The sequence below is a fragment of the Tachysurus vachellii genome, chromosome 2 (genome assembly GCF_030014155.1).
Source record: "Tachysurus vachellii isolate PV-2020 chromosome 2, HZAU_Pvac_v1, whole genome shotgun sequence".
Classification (NCBI taxonomy): Eukaryota; Metazoa; Chordata; class Actinopteri; order Siluriformes; family Bagridae; genus Tachysurus; species Tachysurus vachellii.
Genome location: NC_083461.1, coordinates 663770 through 670581, shown reverse-complemented (window position 1 = coordinate 670581; position 6812 = coordinate 663770). Strand labels below are relative to the sequence as shown.

At 35.9% G+C, this 6812-nt stretch overlaps 1 protein-coding gene across 2 annotated transcripts in view; it reads right to left on the bottom strand.

Annotated features, from left to right (window-relative positions):
- Window positions 1-5520: 5520 nt before the first annotated feature.
- Window positions 5521-6812, bottom strand: part of LOC132861259 (protein tweety homolog 2-like) — a 15668-nt gene continuing 14376 nt past the window's right edge. For both annotated transcript variants that reach the window (XM_060892691.1, XM_060892698.1), the window contains exon 14: window positions 5521-6812. This exon is cut by the window's right edge and continues 637 nt beyond it. The gene's annotated coding sequence lies outside the window, so the exon portion shown is untranslated.

Below are 6812 nucleotides of genomic sequence, written 5' to 3'. Positions count from 1 at the left end.
CCTACGTTGATCTAACTTCCTGAGTTCAGCTCTGATCACAAAGGTTCAACTCTGCATTCACACTCAAAATGAAAGCCAGTTAGGAATCGGGTTCAGAGTAGGGCTGCAAAATTCTGGGAATTTTCAAGGCTGGAAACTTTCCATGGGAATTAACGGGAATATATGGAAATAAACTAGGAATTTAAAAAAAAAGCAGAGTTGCCTATAACAAGGAACTTAAATGTACTTAAAAAATCTTGCAGCATAATTTTGTTTAAAACAACAAGATTTAATGCAATTTAAGTTGAATTTGTACCCTGCGTTCCTCGGTCACTCGCACACAGCACACTGTTTACTGGAGGGCCATTGAGGCCAAACCCCCTGCAGGTACTTACATTCTTCCATAACATGCACAGTAACACTTTATTTTAGGCTCATTTAACTAGTTGCTTATTAGCATGAATATTAATAGAATATTGGCTATTTATTAGTATTTATTAAGCTCATATTAATGCCTTATTCTACATTCTTAATTGTACCCAATACCTAAACTTAATAACTAACTTACTAACTCTTAATAAGCAGTAAATTAGGAGTGTTACCACATGCACAGATTATTTGATGACACCCCCCCCCCACACACACACACGCACACACTCACTTCCCCTAAAATAAAAAACATCCTCCATATATCACTGGTGGGGGGTTGGGGGGAATTCACCTCCATTTTCCAGGCCTTGACTACCACAGAAGCAGAGACCTAATAAGCTTGAGAAAAAATGCTTCATTTTACATTTTGATTGGGACTTTTTTAGAATGGCAAAGTGTGGATGCTTTCATTTTACAGCAATCATAGAGAACTATGTTTATTACAATTATTCAGTTTAAGTTTATTACAGGGGGGGGGGGATCCATGAAACACTTTATTTAATTAATTACATCTTACAGAGCTAATCCAAAAGCTGGACATCTGTCCTGGTGCTTGTGTAGTTCTGATGCTCTCTAATGGAAAAACAAGTAACAGGTTTTAAACTATTGTTTATTAAAGTAAAAATATGGTTATTTTAGAAAATATGACAGAGTCGTGCATCAGTAACTGTTAGAAACAACACATTATTTTAAATACATAATAAAAAGAACAACAACATTCTAACTAATATTTCTAAATATTTAAAATAAATTGTTAAATGATAGCTAGAAGGAAGATGGTCCAGGTCTCTGCTCGCTCTTAGTAGTGTTAATTTCGTCACCTATTTTTAATTTAGTCTTAGTCTTAGTCTTGTGCCAAATGTCCTTGTTAGTTTTAGTCATATTTAGTCATTCACATCTCTTTTTTGTTAGTCTTAGTTTTAGTCGACTAAAAGTCTCGACATTTTAGTCTAGTTTTAGTCAAAAGAAAACTCAAGGTATCTTAGTCAAGTTTTAGTTGACTAAAAGTCTTTTAATTTTAGTCTAGTTTTAGTCAAAAAATTGTAGCTTGACCACATCTGGAATCTATTGTAAGAATAAATACAACGAGGCCTCATTAAATGCAATAATATCAGGAACACAAGTGTTATAGTGGAAATAAATAACTTAATGAAAAGCCTAAGATCAAAACTGTAGGTATGTATGTATGTATATATATATATGTATGTATGTATATATATATATATATATATATATCTATATATTGCACACACCATTATTGATCATTTGCTTTTAAGCCTAATTATTCATTTTGATTATGATGTGATTGTGACAGGGGGGTGGGAAGAGGTTTCAGGTTGGGGGGTAAAGAGTTTTTTCTGTCACCACTTTTGAATAAGAAACAATATCAAGGCTATAAAACTTGTCGAATCACAAACGTATCAGTGAAAAGTTGAGAACACACGTTTAAACAGTGCATACACTCGAACTTGATCACATTTTTTACTTTATTCATACTGCTTTTAATCGTAATGCAAAGACCGGTCATGGGGACATAAGCTGTCATGTACAATAAAAGAGCTGCGCAGTGACAGGAAATATAATTTAACACAAAAAGCCTGACTAGACCAGGGGTGGACTTGTGCTCAGGAGTTTTTATTTATTTATTTATTTGAGCGGCGTGTGGACGAATTCTTTCTAAACACACACTATTTTATTTCTTGATAACAGACCGCTGAGAACTATAACACACCGTTGCCATGAAAAACAGAGCGTTGCCATGGACACACAGGATTCTAACCGTAGAGACGGAGCGCACTATTTTCTATAGCGGAAACAATACAATTGTTTTTAAATCAATAAACTCCTTTTTAAATCATCATTTTGTGTCAAATTATCGATTTATTTGGTAGGTAACAATATAATAAGCGGGATCCGATTCACGGACCTGTAACTTGAGCAACAGTGAAGCCGCGAACTCGTGCTGAATATTTTAAAGGTGTAACAGCTGATGAAAAAGCAGAGACAATTGTAGACGAAAATGAAGAGAGATTTTATCTTAGTTTTTATTTTATACAAAACATTTTCGTCTCGTCTTTTTTCCTCAACAATAATGCATGTTAATTTAGTCTTAGTCAGCGTTTTTGGACAGCGGTGCAGTCTTATCATCGCCTCGTCTTAATCATGAAAAAAAAAAGGTTGTTGACGAACATATTTCGTCTCGTCTCGTCTGACGAAATTAACACTAGCTCTTAGGTAATTTATTAAGGTGACTGATGTCTGTAAAATGTTCAAATAAAACTATTATATTCTCTATTAGAAACTTTACCTGCTGATGGTCCTTCTGGCAAATTGTCCAAACACAAAGAAAGATGTTTATTCATCACCATAACTGTGTCTGTGCTGTGTTGCTCTCGTAAATCTTCTAAGGCTGGTTCTGGTAGTGTATTTATCAACTGATGCTGCAGTCAAAAGATTGTAACCAGGAGTTGCTTAACTTTCAGTCAATGTTTGTGGTTTATCTCCTCCATCCGCTGATGTTTCTGCTCTATTGTTTCATTTGTCTCCTCCTGGAATCTGGAAGCCATATGTATCAGTAGGACCTCTCTTTAGCCCCTCAACAGATGAATGATGTTAGTAAAAGCTGCTGGTTTTAATTTGAATTAAGGATGAGGTTTATCCATCTCCCATTCTCAGAGATCAGCAAAACTCTTGAGGATAAACAGGGAGACAAAACTCTTTCTCAGACAGTGACACACTGTTAGCTTGCTGGGTTCAGCTCATGCTTCCGTCCTGCTGGAGAAGGTCTCTTGTCATTGCATTTAGCTGACCAGAATCTCCCAACCTTTTAGTTGATAACTGGGGGTTTGTTTCAAAAAACAGCGGGCACCACAACCACCAAAGCCTGTGGGCTCAACTCACCCGCCTTCTCCTTCTGCGAGAGCTCTTCGGCCGCTGCCACAAGCCCAGGGCCCAAACCCTCCTCCATCTGCTGTAGGTGAACCAAAAACAACTGATAACAGCTCTCAGTGATATGTCCCAGTGTACCTGTTGTTTTCTCTGTTCTATCATGTGATAGACAGTCTAAGGTCTTCTCAAGCCGTACAGCTGACCCATCTAATCTGCAGCCTATTAGGCATCTAACCAAGATTGCTCTAGAGACAAAAATTAATGCCATTAAGTCAGCATTTTTAAACACTCGATCACTAAAAAAGAAATCATTTGTGATCAATGACTTTAACTACAAACAACCTGGATTTTATGTATTTAAATGAAACATGGCTAAAAGACAGCTGTAGTGCAACAGTCCAATGAAACAAAGCTGTCTGTAGAGCTGTTAGGAGAGCTGGAGGTGTAGCTGCTCTGTTTACAGATGTCTATCAATGGAAGTGTCATTTGGTCAGTACTTTTGAATATCTAGGGATTGTGCTGAAAGCTGCTCCATGCATTCTATTTATCATTATTTACAGACCCCCAAAATGAGTTCACAGAACTTTTATCAATGATTTGTTCAGATATTGACTGTTTTGCTATTGCATGGGATTTTAATATTCACATAAAAAAATGCAGAATTCATAACTACTTAAGAAATGATAACACTTTTGACTGATTCAGCATGTACATGGACCCACACACAATCGTGGACACACTCTGGATTCACTCATCAGTAAGGGTCTAAACATATCATCCATTGTTATTAAGGATGTAGCACCATCTGATCACTTGTGTATTTGCTTTGATATATTGTTCTCTGCTACCAGTGAATCTAGATCTGTCCTTGTCAGAGAGAGATGCATTAATGAGAACACTAGTGTGCTAATTATGAAGGCTATAACTTCAATGCCAAGCATTTCTGCAGAACCTGTTGAACTTTAACTCCTTTAACTCAATAGGTAAGAGTGTCATTGATGACATTGCACCTGTAAAGTCAGTAAGACGACGCAGACAAAAATCATCTTGAGGCAGTACAGAGTATGTGTGGAACTCAATGTGGAATTCACCACAGCAAGACAGAATTTCTTCTAAACCTTATAAACAATAGCCTAAAAACAATCTTTTTGCTACTTTTTGCCTAAAGTCAGATTCCCAGTGAAACGCTCTCACAATATATACAGTTTGCCTCCTTCCTTTCTGAGAAGGTCAATAATATCAAAAAAGTGATTAGAGCTTCAAACACTTTTATGATGAAAGGACAACACATGCAGCACACACATATTAAACTGTATTTAATGTATTAAAACATTATTATTAAATTAAAAAGCCAGCGATAGGGTATCTGGGGTAAAAGTGGTGTTAAATCAAACATGTGGACCAGATGAGCTGGAACAAGGAAACAGCCAAAGGAACAACATTAAATGAAAAATAAGAACAGTTCAAAAAGTAACAACATTTTAATAAATTACAGAACTTTAGGCATTTTTTGAGAAAAGCACAAACACTTTTTCTCTAACTGGAAGACGATGTTTTATTAAAGGAAAACTCAAATACACTAAATCAGCTTTAATGTAGGAAATCAATGGAATAATGAAATCAAGTTAATTATGAAATTTGCATCATGCTCGAGTGATAAATTCACTGTTAGATGTAGTAGATAGTAAATGTTAGCATGTTTATCTTCTCTTATTATTTAAATGTCATGTTAAAAGATTTCACCAAGTTAGATTACACCATATCTCAATTTAATAACAATGAAATGACCATTTTTATTAAAGTAATAAAATATCAGCACTGGATGCAATGAAATAAGAACACAACAGTTAACACCATGCTAATTGTTCTAATGAGTTCTCATTAAATTTAACTGGAATACATTTTTTTCCTTTTAATAGTAGCACATTAAACTTGCTCAGTTAATGTTAACCAAACTAGCAGCTGGTTATCATTAACTGAGCAAACTGAGCCATGTAAGCTATGTGGCTAGTAATGAATAAAAAAACTTATCATTCATGCTAACTATTCTGGTTAACTCATTTAGCCTAGTTAGCATGTTTGAGTGTAACAGCCCTTGAAACAGAATGATGCCTCTTCAGGATTTAAGTTAAGGCAGGTTCTCCTCAGATACACTAAAGTTAAGTCGCTCTATTCTGAGCTACTGTAGCACATTGTGAAGAAATGTACAAAAAAGGACAAAAATTACAGCGTGTTATTATACAATTTATTTACAAAATGTTAGTAACAAGTTAATAAAATATTTTAAAATATGGAATTGTCTTATAATGAAAATAAAAAATAAAAGCTGTGAGTAATCATGACCTGAATCCCAAACCACACCATTTAGGAGGCTAGCTAGCTAGCTAAGTGTATTGAAGTCATGACCATGCTACACTCTGGGATATGCAGGTACCAAACCTTACTTTTATTGTTTGAAGTCGGACCATGGAGGTATCGCACCACTTGGACATGTAGTGTTGATTTGTGAAGATGTGCACAAGCTACGCTCCAAACTGCATCACACATGTGCTAACAGCACTAATCTAATCCACACTAAAGGCTCTACAAAAACAACCTCAGCGACGTATTACTGTGGTACCTTTACTCTGAAACATATTTCTGAGAGTTTCCTCAGAAAAACACACAATTCTACTACATAATTACCAACTACTTCATCTGCTGAGACAACATAAATGTGGCAATTAATGAACCGAGTAGAGTTTAGCAGCAAGTGGCGAACTAGAACACAACAGAATATTAAAATAATGCACAGTCCGAATACACGCTAATTAGAAACCTGTGGTAGTTAGATAGCAAAGCAGTTAGCAGTTAAACCCTTTACCAGTGGTCACATCGTAACTGTACCAATAGTTTCTAGAGTAAACTTAGTAAAAAGTCTTATTTAACTATGGACTATTATATGACTAGTACAAAGACATCTGATCTAATCCATTTGTGTTTAGCAGCCACAATGAAGTGTAATGATATGTTAGAATATTAAACTAGTCCAGCTCCAGACCAGTGTTAAGCTCTCAGCAGCTGTTTGAGGTGGTGCACTAAAGTTTGCATCTCAGTAGTTCATAACGACGCTACATATATGCTACATAAACAAAATGCTGAGTATCAGTATCAGGATATTTTGGGGTTACAGCTGTATGATCAGCTCCACACTACTGTATGAAGGGTCATTTACACCAGTAACCTGTTGCCTTTAATGTGTGTCTTGTAGGTGTGAAGCAACCACTACTAATATCACTAGTGGGCGTGGCCTGTCCAGTGGAAGCAGATGTTTTATATGTAAATAAAAATCAGGACTGTGATTTGTGTTATGTGCTCAGCTTCTCTCAGACTAGATTAGCATCGCAAGCTCACTGTGTTAAATACACACTCTCCCCTGAAGCTATGAGATCAAGCTGTTCATTTGGATTTGCGTATAATTTGCGTAAGAAAATCAACGATCTCTGAAACATAACCAGAATAAAGAGAGAGAATAA